The 13,558-nt window shown below is 37.3% G+C and overlaps 1 protein-coding gene across 2 annotated transcripts in view; it reads left to right on the top strand.

The window, feature by feature from the left end:
• The window catches only part of gammaSnap1 (gamma Soluble NSF attachment protein 1), a 75,401-nt gene extending 66,171 nt beyond the window's left edge, over window positions 1-9,230 (top strand). Inside the window, exons 10-11 of one of the 2 annotated variants that reach the window (XR_014128838.1) lie at window positions 2,700-2,848; window positions 4,771-9,230. The gene's annotated coding sequence lies outside the window, so the exon portion shown is untranslated. The remainder of the gene's footprint in view (window positions 1-2,699; window positions 2,849-4,770) is intronic. The other variant, XM_081743666.1, reaches the window with a different exon arrangement.
• Window positions 9,231-13,558: the final 4,328 nt, after the last annotated feature.

Here is a 13,558-nt window from a genome sequence, read left to right as displayed (position 1 = left end):
TTCATAATGATTCTTCAGTCTTTGAATTAAACCAACCATTTCTTTCTTACACGTTTTGGAACGAGCTCGTATAGTCGTTTTCTTATCTGATGGAGTTTGAGTTACTTTAATAAATGTGCTGCAAATCATGTCCTTTTTTCTTCCCGTAAAACTCGTGTTAAACGATTCCAACCAAGTTTACGGATACTGAGAACCAACATGTACTGCATCAACGAATGCTTGTAATATTTTAATTTCAGAACTGCAATGTAGAAAATAACCTTTTGTTTGTTTTCTGAATACAACACAAAAATTTGTTTCCATGATAATCATTTTATTTATTTTTTAATATCAGTTCTACAAGTAGTTCAACCTTCGATTACGACACTTTCTCGCAAGTTAACTGAGAAGCATTTAAACAATACAATATACGTTAAAATTAAGGGAAAAAAGAGACACATTGTAGATCACCACATTGACCTGCTATAGCCAGGAGAAAACAAAACATTGACATGGGAAGAAAATAGTCTTCTGAATGGGGAGCACTTTTAACAATTTTCTTTCTCTAGAAGATTTTTTTACAAAATTAAAATAAAATAAAAATGTTTAAAACAAGTCTTAAAAAATACAGATGTTTAAAACAAAATGTTTAAAACTTATACAAAATTTGTTTTTAAAAAAATAAATTGTTTAAAACAAGTTTTAATCGTTTGTTTTAAACAAAACAACCCTAGTTTCTTGCCCACCCCCACCTGCTTCCCAACTAGAACACTATGTATCATGTATCGTAGAGATTGTAGATGTCGATGCTATTATTTGTTTTAGTTGAAATATCTGTTCTTCATACGAGGAGAGTAAGTTTGTGGATTGTATTAGTACCTCTTCTCCCTTTGGCTACGCGGGTGGGATGCATTTAGACTTGAAACGGCATCGTAGTCACTATTCTTCTCAGTGAGCCCGAAAACTATGGATTGGACACTAGTCTCTATCGTTTTGATCATTTTTACGATCCCGTTTTTCCACCCTCCTCCTCCTATATCGATTGGGGTTAAAGTTGGACTTCAACGACATTGCAAACAGCACTATTCATCCAGCGACCCCGAAAACTATGGGTTAGAAACTAATATCGATTGTTTTCACATGTCAACTCCTTCCCATCCCCAGCCCTTAGTTCCATACTGATGTGAAATGAATTTGGACTTAAGCGGCATCAGGAGTGTCACTATCCATCTCAACAACCGCGGAAACTATGAATTGGACACTAATATTGATCGATTACTTTTGCCACGACTCTTACTTCCCACGTGCACTCTCCATGCTGATGGGGGATGAATTTTAACGTAAACGGAATTAGGAGTGCGATTATTTATCTCAGCGATCCCGAGAACTGTGGATTTGACAATAATATCGGTAGTTCTCTATTATTTACATGTCATCTCACCCCGTCCCATTTCCCTTTGCCGAAAATGTGCTTGAAACTTAAGTTAAACCAGAGTCCTTCATATACCAATAATCATTAAAGTTGTTGCAGCTATCTAGGAGGAGTTAGCCATCAAACATATGTTTACATGTCACCTCTCCCCCCTCCCCCTCCTTGCTGAAAAAGTGCTGAAAACTTAAGTTAGGCCAGAATTATCAAAATCGGTGCAGCGGCTTAATACAAGTTATTAAGCAAACATCGTTCCACTCATTTTCATTGTCCGTTCTTCGCAATGGGGAAACTAGGTTTATAAAAAATATTTCAGTCCGCTTCTCGCTTGGGAGATGCATTTCAATGAAAGTGTAATGGTAAGAATCCAAGTGACATGATAATTCTAACTATGTTCCATAAGCGGTCAGCCCCAAAAATTATGGATTCGATACAGTTCTCGGTCATTCTGGATATTTTATTTTTCACCTCCTTACTACCACACACATGGGTAAAAGCAAACAAACAAAAGAAGTGCTCAAAGTTAAATAACTTTTGGAAAAATTAAGCCGGAAACTTAAAAAATTAACACTCACTGGTGTCACCAGAAGGTCAATTGTCTAGTCGTCCACCCAGACTTGACTTATGCTTGTCCTCAGGTACCAAATCGGACACTAATTCCCAGGTCTACCAGGAGGAGTTCGCAGCATTGGTAGAACAGTACCGCCATTTTAATGTGTTCTGTACGGACGGTTCTAAAGATGGAGAGTCTGTTGGCTGTGCCATCATTGTCCACGAGGGCAGCTCAGAGTTCCATTTGCATCGCCTGTGTTCCATATTTACTGCTGAATTAACCGCAGTTAAGCTTGCTCTCGACCATGCTCTCACCCTAGTCGTCGAGATAAAGTGCTTCTGGCGTGTCTGCGCATGACAGTCATTTGTTACATGAACTGTACCCTTCCGTGTTGTGAAAACTGTATTGTCCTACTGCGTATTTGGCATATTCTTGTCGAATGTCCTAAATATTCAGATCTCAGAGAACGTCACGGCGGGTATTTCAATTTGTTCATTGTTCTCAGACTGCTCACGTTCTCAGAGTTTTTGTAGTATTTAGTTCCTTTTTTATGTTGCTACACTTTTATTCTAACTTTTTATTGTTTTTTCTATATATTGTTATTGTTAGGTATTTTATTAAATATATTTTTCTTTTATCTTCTGGTTTTTTGAAATTTTATTTATCTTTAGCAGCGCTGTTTTATTCTCTTTTAGTATGTTCTTTGCAGTTTTTTCTTCTTTGTTATTATTGTTGCAGTCCGTGTTGGAGCAGCCGTATTAATCGTGACGGGGACATATAACCTTGATGCTGCCGTCCGCATTATCCCCCCTAATCAATCAATCAATCATTCAGTCCTCCTTTGATACGTGAGACGAGACCTAAGTGGGATCTGAATCACTTCTCAGGTTTGTATTTCCCCGGCTAACACTTTTCTCTAATTATATCCGGTAGAATTGTAGGGTACATAGATGATCATACAAAGTCAGATTTCTCGTGATGGAGAACAAATCCATCAATAATGATGTTCCCATTAAGCTTACAATTAATCAATAAATCAAGAATCATATTATACATGGCAGACTTCTCTCTCTACTGTTTCTCGCCTCCAAGTGTTGGCTTAGGAGAGCAGTTTATATTACTTCCATTTGAATATGTGTAATTTGAATTTTCATTATTCAGATGGAAGTCTAGGTAGATCAAATTTAAATCCAACGTGTACAAGCTTAAGGAATAAGAAAATAACTGCGTTATTCAATTTATTAAATTCTTAGAAGAGCAGATGCTAAATTTTTCACAGCAAAGATCACAATGTTTGGAAGTGGTTCCTTTACCAGAAGTAGGTTGAAAAAGATTCACGCGAATATATTCCAACCTTCCTCTTACAAATAAAGACTAAAATTTAGTGTGTTTAAAAATTAGAAAAAAAAAATAAATGAAAGAAAGAAAACTTTCGGTCGTAATAGTACAGACGAGATAAAAATAACTACAAATAGAAGTATTTTTTCGTTACATAAAGACATCAAAGTTAGCGTTACACAGGCTGGAGTGGATTTTAAAAATGAGTGTTGCACAGGCTCGAATGCAAAACACCCAAAGAATCAAGTGTGTTGATGGGAAAATCTTCAGCATTGATGCTTTTGGATAATAAAATTTCTGATTGAAAGGGTCTACTGGCGTGCTTCTCTCTCTGACATTGACTTTGTCTTCAAGCTTATCTATATCCGTTCTTAGAATGGCGAACGTTTCACTGTAAAGGAAAACGATAAAACGTATTTTTGTGGTGCTTATAATTAAATTCTGCTGAAAAATTTATATAGCTTAGACTCTTTTTCATCAACATCCATATAATATCACATGATAAAAAAAAAAAAAAAAAAAAATGATTGTGCTATTGACTACCATATTTCTGACATAAAACCATTTTCAAAAGTTTGCTGTTTCCCGTGTAACCAGCAGGCGGTCCATTTATCTGGATGTAAGCCAACATATCTGCCAACCTCTTCAAACGAAAAATCATTGGCTGCAGGGCGGTTAGTCATAAATTCCCAGCTTTCACAAATAATCCTCAGGTAGCCATTTTCTAAGTATACAATCACGTTATAATCACGACAGCAGCGCTACCAAGGAATGCGCAATGGCTCAGCAAACATTCCGCCATCAGACAGCTATCTGCTAGTGTTTCGACTCTGCTGTATGCACTGTAACACTGGCGACTGTAGCGCTCGTATTGGTGACTATACATATCGCTTAGTCTTCCCTTTCGCAGCTCTCAAGTTTATCAGTATACTATCATATCAAACGTTGAGTTGTTCTGAATCGTGTTTTATTTCGGAGAAGAAAATCTCTCTGCAACCGTAATTTTTATTTACAAAGTAAACTGTTTTTCTGAGGCAGTAATTTTTGTCTAGTGGTTAGCCAATCTTTCTGCAACATTGTCGCACCGTCGTCTGTTGTTTTCGTTGAGACAGTAAACTATAAAGAACTAAGTGGATAATTAATGCTTGTTATGAGAGAAAATCAGAAGGAAAGGTGTGTCGTATCCTGCTAGTGATCCTCACGTTTTGTGTATTGTTACCATAACTCACTCATCTTTCACAACTTCTCCAAGAGCTCATAAATGTGTTCCATGTTTTTCATTGTGCAGGCTAAGTAGGTAACTATACTTGTAGCAATAGTAGTAATTAAACCTAATAGTTAATCATAATAAATAGATTTCTTAAAGCACTTTGCAGCTTAAATTTGCATGTGTATCTTGCCAATTTAATTGTATAAAAAAATCAACTGAATAGTAACAACACTGATTGCTGTTTTTTTTTTTTTCTTACAGTTTACTTTATCAAAAGCATACATCACGCGGGCGTGCTGTTTTCTCCAAGACTGTGTACCACATAATGTGATATTATATGTTATCCATCTCTGTTATTACTACAGCTGGTACATGTCTGGTTAAGGACTTCAAAAAAGTGTGTTGAAAATTAATCATTTTTTTTTTCTCAGACTCATGATTGTGTCTTGGTGAAACTGTGCGTTTCTGAGAGAGAACAGTAGGTTTGCTTTTTTCTCCAGACATGAATGTCTCATGCAATGAAACACACTATTAACATGTAGAATATATATATATATATATCTGTATCAGCCATCTTCTTTCTTTAATGTTGTGAAATTACATATTAAAATCGTCGTTGTGCTTAATATGTGTACATATTTATTCAGGAGAAAGTAAGGACAATATACTGCAGAAAGCAGTAGCTTTTTTTTTTTTTTTTTTTTTTTTTTTTGTATGGGCATGTGAACCAAGAGTAATGAAAAAAAATAAAATAAAATGTAATATATGTATCTAGTCCATCTTGGGGTGGGTTGGAATCTTAACTCGCGCAAATAACAGTTTCCTTACTTAATTCACAGATAGTTCGTGATGTGTAGTTTTGCTTCCGTTACATTAAAAAAAAAATAATAATAATAATAAACGCTGCGCTTATCTTCATAACGTAGTAATGAATTCAAAGTATAATCACTTGCTCTGTAATTGTTATAGATTAGGTTTTATATTAAGACTGCTGATAAGGAAAGTTTTTCTTAAAAGAAGTGCAATTTCTTCAGCGTTCTTTCTCTCTCTTTTTTTTTATTAAAATAATAATAATAATAATAAAGTAAATTAGGCTGAGAAACTGAAACGTAGTTTTGTTCAAAGAATAGAGCGTATTCATTATAAGATAGACAATTTTATTTTAAAGCTAAATGTCGCTCCGAATGGTGCAATTAACACATAGCACAGTATGCTTTTTCCTCTGTAAACTTCCGAAAAAAAAGTATTCATTGTGAAGTCAATATGGCAGTTCCAATAACAGGTTACCATTTCTTAAGGAATAAATAGATCATGTGTCTTTAGTTGTCTATTTTAAGTCCAGAGATATTTGAGGCTTTATTTTTGTTTGGTTCCAACATTATTTAGTGTACTTTAATTACCTTGTATTCATTCATTCGTCCATTATATTATCGAACTCAGTAGGAAAAAATGGCTTGACCTTGCCCAATTTAACTACAGGCAATAATTTCCTCCAGTAATAAAATTTCACTTAACTTGATCCATCCCTTAGAATAAGTATAGTTTGTGTTGATAAACAATATTTTAAAATTTTTGATATGTGAGTGTTGTAAGCCGATTTGTAGTCTTTTGCTTTATATAGACATTTCTGTGTTGTTGATAGGTTGTGTTTCTTGATCAAAAGAATGTTTTATTTATTTAATAAGCCATTTAAATTTAAAGAAAATTTGCTCTAAAAAAATTATATTCACATGGTCAACCTTTTCGTAGGAATATTAATTTTTTTTTTTTTTTTTTTTTTTTTTTTTTTTTTTTTTTTTTTTTTTTTTTACGCGTATTGCTTAGAATAATAAAAGTAATCTTACGCAATATGTCTATGAATATTCGTGGTACTTGAAGTTCGAGAGTTTTATTCTGAAAAAATTTTGACGTTAGTACAGAGCATTTATTCACTTACAATCTTGTCTACATGTGAATCCACATTTTGTATATTATTACTGCTAATATGAAGTGCAGTGTGTTTCAAAAATAAAAACCTTGTTCTGTGAAATCGGACACTTTTCATAAAACTCAAGTCTGTTAACGTATATCATGTAAAAAATGTGCTAAAAGTATACAAAATGCTACTTCCAAAATTCCAAAATTTTTTACTTCATGTTCCGGAATTAACTAACATTTTCATACATTAAAAAATTTTTTTCAACTCAATTATTATTACAAAAAAGGTACATTTATAAGAAACAATAATAATATTAAAAAAAAAAGGATATTTATAAATCTTGTCGAAACTTTGCCGAAAACTTTCGACATGTGCTCGATTTATATCCCTGCAAATTTATATTGCTCTACAAATCTATAAATTTACTTAACAAATTCTGTACACCTTACTGCTGGATTTAGATAATTTTTATCAAAGGAAATGTAGTAATTGAGTGTAATAAGGCTTGTTCATAAACATTGAACACGAGACTCTGTTAACTGTTTTCGTAGCCATGTTGAGTCTCAAACTAGTTTCCCCAACCGAAGTTGTTGGTTCAATTTGGAATAATATTAAATTCGTTCAGTTTTGTTAGTCTATCCTTGGTCCGGCTCCGAATCACTTTGTCTGTAGGTCTGGGTTTATTAAATTTTCTTTGAAATCTTTCTTACTTCATTCAATTTTACTCCTCTGATACAGGCTATCACAACAAAGACCCTTTCTTACTTATTCATTATGCACGAAGTCTGAAAAAGAACTCAAAACTTCTGGAACACCTTGTACATACAAAAACAAAATTTTGTGCACTTTTTGTACGTTTCTAACACGATTAACATTGATAGATTTGAGCTTTTTTAGAAAAGTGTCGGATTTCATAAAACTAGATACTTGGTTTTGGGACATGCTGTATATTAGTGATGTTAATGGGGAAGTTTTTCGTATCGTAAGCACTTCATGTATGTTAATATTTATACTCTAGTTGAAACCATAATCTGTCAGATTCGCATTCTGGTTAGAACTGTGACAAAGACTGGAAAAGAACTTCCGTTTTTGTTCAAAATTGAATGTAAATATGTACATAAACTAAATATGATTCATCTTGGAAGTTCGAAGAAATCCAGAGCTCATGAGAGAGTTGTATAAATTTTGAGTTGGGAGTTCAGATCGATTTCTAGGACACATTTCAACAGTTTAGTCTTGTTGTTATTCTAAGTATTAGACCATAAACGAACTTCATTGTAATATTGTAATTTCGAACAAAATATGATAGTGTCATGATTATCGATCATCATGAAAAACTTGAGTTACAAAACTTGCTACATTGTTCATTTAAAATAAAATAAAAAATGTCAGTGAAATTTTTGCTAGTATTTCGTGGAAATACTTTGACCACATTCCTAAGGTTTCATATTGGTAATTCCTTTAAACATAGGTGGAGTATTTTGTTTATATTGTCGTATCTTACAGGGGAGCACACAAATCATATTATACAGGGTTGTTTCAAAACAACACCGACAACGTTTGGGAAGCGATTCCTGACACCAAGATAAGACAAAAAGTATAGACTAACCTGGGTGCACAAATGCTTCCTTTCGGACTTACATGTTTCTGAAAGCATGAAAAAAATAGTCAAGACTGCACCTAGGAACTAATATGTGCCCTATCGAAAAATACATATTTCGGAATCCTGGTGTACTCACGCAACAACTTTAATAGAGGTAGTTTGGATACGGGCATTGAAGTACTTACCACTATCTCTATAAAAATTGTAGCGAAAGTATCGGAGAATTCTGAAACATCGGTATTTGTATAGGGCACATACTAGTTCCTGAGTGCAGTCTTGACCCGACTACGGTAGGTCCCATGCTATTGAAGCTATGGACCTTTAAACTTTGATGTTCATTTTTTCATGTTTTCGGTAGCTTATAACCCCGAAATGACGGATTTCTGCACCAAGGTTGGTTTATACTTTTTGGCTTGTCTTTGTGTCAGGAATCACCTCCCAAACGTTGTCGGTGTTGATTTGAAACACACTGTATAAGTATACCATGTAAAATTTATATAAAGTTAGTTATAAAACATAATTACACAATTGAGTTTCACTAATAAACAGGAGTAATAATGGTTTTAGTGAAGATTGAAACTGTATTTTGCCAAACTCAATGATTTGATCTCATATTCTGGAGCAAGTTTAATAATACTACCCTAAAGCATTTATGTATTGGAATACGTTTAACAGTTATTTGTTTCAGAGTTAATACGAGAAAGTTATTTATTTTATTACTTGTTTTGTATGAAAAGTAATATAAGATGTCTTATCCCTTACAATTCCCTAAAAGTAGTTTTGAGTAGAAGTCTCAGACTAATGATTCCTACATGATGGTTATACTTTATCACCAAATATTTAACCTCTCTGTTTCTTCTTCCAAGAATGCTATCAAATAGTACAATTTTAAAACTTATTTGCGAATAGCAATATTTTGTATTTTTAAATTTGTGCCACTTGCTGCACTTTGACTCGTAATTGATGAAAAAAAATCTTTTATGTTCAATTGTCCTTAAGTAATGCTAATAATGAGAATTTTGTATTAAAATCTTGTAGCCAAACTGCCTCAGTTGTAGAAACCATAGTGGTCTGTAGAAATTGAGTTTTGAAGGAGGATGCAAACGGCTCTACAACATATTAATGATGTGTTTGCAAGCACTAAGATCGATATATTTGTCAATTTTTGTTATCAGTACAATAAAGAATTTTAAGAAACAATACTGCATTTTAATTTAAGTTGCGAAGTTCTTTAGTTAACGCCTCACGGTTATGTCCTTTATGTTAAAGGAGACGGATGATTAATGACAGTGAATTTATTGTGAAGTTAAACTTTTTGTATTCTCTCATCGGAAATAAAACTCCGGATGGTGGAGTTTTGATTTCAACTTTTATCTATAAAGTAATAATGCGTAATAGAAAAGTGTAAGAACAAACTTAAGAAGAAGCAATTCCTACAAAGTCATTTTACGTTTATTTTATTTGTAAGTTCAAAATGGAACGAAACGAAATATTCTCGTGGTCTGATTTTATTGAAATTTGTACAGTTGTCTCCGTGGAGACAAGTAACAATATACGAGGGGGAACAAGAAATAAATAACTAAACTGACTGAAAGCGCGCGGCCGTTCCTAGGCGCAGTAGACAGTGGGTCTAGTAGAGACCTTTTCTTCCGTTAGGTGGGTCTAGTAGAGACCTTTTCAAATCACTTGTCCAACTGCGCCTGTGTAGGAAGTTGATGTTTGATTGTAGTAGTGTTTTTCTCAACTGTTCTTGTTTGCTCAACCTACCGGCGGAGGTGAGTCTGGGTGGCAACCTCTGAAATGGGCGACTAACTCGTGCCATTGGATCTGGGAGAGTACGTGTGACCCCATCACGTCCTCAGTGGGGTAGGTAGTTTTTACTGCCGTACCTACCGGCGGGGGTGAGCCTTCGGGCATCCCCGAAATGGGTAACTAGGCCGTGCCCTTGGGTCCGGGAGATAAGGCTGCGTGGTACCCCAACACGCCAAAAAGAGTGGGTAGCTGGTATGCCCAAGGGTGTGGGCGGATCCAGCGCCCTACCGGGAGGATGATGTAAGTACTGCCCTCAAAGAGAGTGTAATGCGTTCTCCTGGGTCCGGGATGGGATACCTAGTATCCTAACGCATACTCGTACCTCAGGAGCGCTGAGGAAGTGGGTCCTTCCTTCCTCCCAGTAGTGTGAGCTGGGTGCAGGAGCCACGACCCCACCAGGGGAGCCGCCGCTCCCAAATGGCCATTGTCTTTAAAGGTAGACAGTCTACATCAGCCATTGGGTCTGGTAATGTACGGGTGACCTCTCACGTAAGAAGAGGTAGTTCCGTATTATTTGAACGGCCCTACCGAGGAAGGGTGTGGGTGTCCCTTCTAATGGTGGTGTACACGTACCATTGGGTTTCGGACAAGTAGCTTAGCTACAACGTGTACGTGGTACCTAAACACGTTAAAGATAGGTAGCCCCGTATTGTTTGGGCGGGCCTACCAGGGGAGACACGGCTCCCAAATGACAATGTCTGCCTTGAGCAAACGGTCTACATCAGTCATTGGCTCTGGTAATGTACGGTGTACCTCTACCATAATTAGAGGAAGTCCCGTATTGTTCGGACGACCCTACCTGGGGGGGGGTTAGTGATGGATTCCTGCCTGCGAGGGACCAAACGGAGGTGGGGGAGGGGCCAACCCCAGGAATCTGGGTAACGGTCCTGATCCTGCTAAAGGGAGGAAACTCTGTGGGATATGGGCCGTCACCAAACTCAAATGGTGACTTAACACGTACCATTGGGTCCGGGATGAGATACGGGAGTATCTCGACGTGTGCATGGTACCTCTACATGACAAGGCGGTTGCCAATTGAACGATAGAGGTAGGCAGGGCCGGGATTGAACAAGCCCCCTCGGGCATTGCCTGGGGCCCCGGATTTGGGTTGGACTCTGCCGGGCTGTGGTCATACCGTGGGATTCGGTAGCTTGTGGGAGCCAACCCCAGGAACCTGGGTAACGGTGAACACGGGCGGGAGGTGAGCTTGCCTTATAACGCTCGGGCGCCATGCCTGCAGAGCATGGTAGGACTGACTCGCTAGCAGTCTGCCTCAACCAGTAGGTTTACTGGTAGGCACTCAGGACTTCGGTCTGGCCGCGCAGTGGGCGTATCCCACTCCCTCAGAGAATGGGGGTTACATCGCTTAAGCGAGTCAGAATTAAGGGGCAAATTCTGACGGTGCACTTTGTGCAAGAGCAATCAATAGCATATTGAGGAACTACGGGCGGGGTGCATTACATTCTTGCGGAACCCGTCCATTAAATAGACCGAACGGTCGCGGGCATGCTCTCCATGCATGCAACTAAGCGTGGCAAAGTAGACCACTAGCATCAAAGTGTTCTTGTTTGCTATTTGTGAAATCGTTATGAGAGAATTAAAGGAACAAAAACTGTGTTAGAAAATTTGCTTCTTGCCTGCAGTGGAAGCTTACCAAATGCTTTAACAGGCTTTCAAGAAGGATGCTGTGAGCGCACACAAGTTTCCGTGTGGTTTGAGCGGTTTAAACATGATGAGATCAATGTTGAAGATCATGCTCGTTCTGGGTGCTCATCATCATCATCTTAAAACGATGCAAACATTGAAAAAATCCGCCAAAAATAAACAAGGATTGTTGTTTCACGATCGACGAAATTTCAGAACAAACAGGAGTGAGTTGGAGCTCGTGCCAACGGATTTTCAATGAGGATTTGCAAAAGAAACGCGTTTCCGCTAAATTTGTTCCTCGCCTGCTCACACAGGATCTGGATGTTTGGGCTCTCACGAGTAGGATATTGTTCCCTACCCTTCGCATTTACCAGGCCTAGCCTCGTGAGACTAATTTTTTCTATTCCCGGGAATAAAAAATGGGAAACGTTTTGATGTGAAGGGTGTAAAAAGAGCTTAGCAGAGGGCATTGGACGATTTGAAGAGTTCAGGAGATGCTTTAAACAGTGAGAAAGAAGACTGGAGAATTATATCGCATCTATTGGAGATTACTTTGAAGGAGACTGAAAGTATTTTGTAAAAAAATTTAATAAATTAAGTTTTTTAGAACAGAAGTCTGGTTTCTTTTGGGTCCCCCTCGGAAGTTATCCCCGCTGTTTGAACAATTTTCAGTTTGTTCAGTCCCCAAATTTCACAGTTATGTAAAAGTCTGTACAGATTACTGACTTAAAGAACTCAGGACGCAGCTGAGGAAGAGAAATGTAATGCTTTGTTTGTCCTTTCCAGACCGTCACGAATTCTCCAAGGAACAACACAGTTGCTAGTGATATTGTGAATGTCTTTTATTATTATTATTATTATTATTATTATTATTAGGGAATTAAGGAAGAGTACTGCCATGTGACTAATTTTTCTAAAGAGTAATAAATAAGACTTGTGTAATTCCTGGCTCAGTTTGAACTTACTATTTCAAACTTATTTATAAAATACCCTACAGATTAAATAGTGTGTCCCTTTCGAAACTCTTGAGATAAGTGGATAAGTAAGTATAATATAAACACTGTATAATGTTGGTAATGTAATATACCAGCTCAGCCCATAACAAAATTAAGCTTATCATTGGGAGCTCCATCATACTTGATCTAGCAAATGTTGATCCAGCAAATGCCTCCGATAGACTGAAAGTAGCTGGTTGCCGGTTTTCCATAACCAGTTCCGGAGAGGGTAATTTGGGAACTCCCATATACGCTTGGCTGCAAGAGTAAAGCTCGTTACCATTCCATCCAGAACAGCCTAATATTTACTGCCATCATGACCTGAAATGACTTGTTTAGTGCTACTGATGGAAATACTGCTTTGAACTTCAGATTACCAGAGGCCAAGAATTACACATTACATTCATTTGAAAAACTAAGAAAGTTGTGATTAATTACAAAAATCGATGAAGCAAGTGACATCAAATGTACAAAATATCAGAGACTGTCACTTACGTTCGGCCTTAATTCGTCAGTTTTATTCCTAAAAGCGTTCTCAGAGCGCATTAACTGAACTCTCAGAATTGATAAAATCGATGGACTTCCACAATGTAAGTGGTGTGGCAAAAGTAGCAAAATTCCGGAAAGTTACAAATTCTTCAAAAAATATTCCGTTGCAAATAAATTCACTAAAGCATTGATTAAGTCAAAAAGGTGAAAGCGAAGGAAGCTTAGGCCGCAGCGACTTGTCAACTCTGCCTCCACGGCACGTTTGCCTCACCGGGTTAGAGAGGTTCTCCGGCTGATCCCGGTGGGCATGGCCTGATCAGGTCCTTCCGAGCAGAGCCGGTGAAGCATTTCGGCCGGCCGACTGGCGGCTTCCATCGTGAAATTTTCCGAGTTAGCGATTCACGGTGAAACGGGATGTTCAGCCCTTTCTGAGTTCCTCCTCGCCATCCGCGTCTATCTCTTTTCTCCCTTCTACAGCATGGCTGTAGGGTGAGAGTACCTGGAAAGGTTAGCTAAGGAAAGCTCCTAGTTGAAATCCGATGAATACATATCTACTGATAATGGCGAATTCCCGGCTTCGACTGA

The sequence above is a fragment of the Thermobia domestica genome, chromosome 17 (assembly GCF_964235325.1).
Source record: "Thermobia domestica chromosome 17, izTheDome1.hap1.1, whole genome shotgun sequence".
NCBI classification, from domain to species: Eukaryota; Metazoa; Arthropoda; class Insecta; order Zygentoma; family Lepismatidae; genus Thermobia; species Thermobia domestica.
This window is presented reverse-complemented; position numbering and strand designations above follow the sequence as displayed.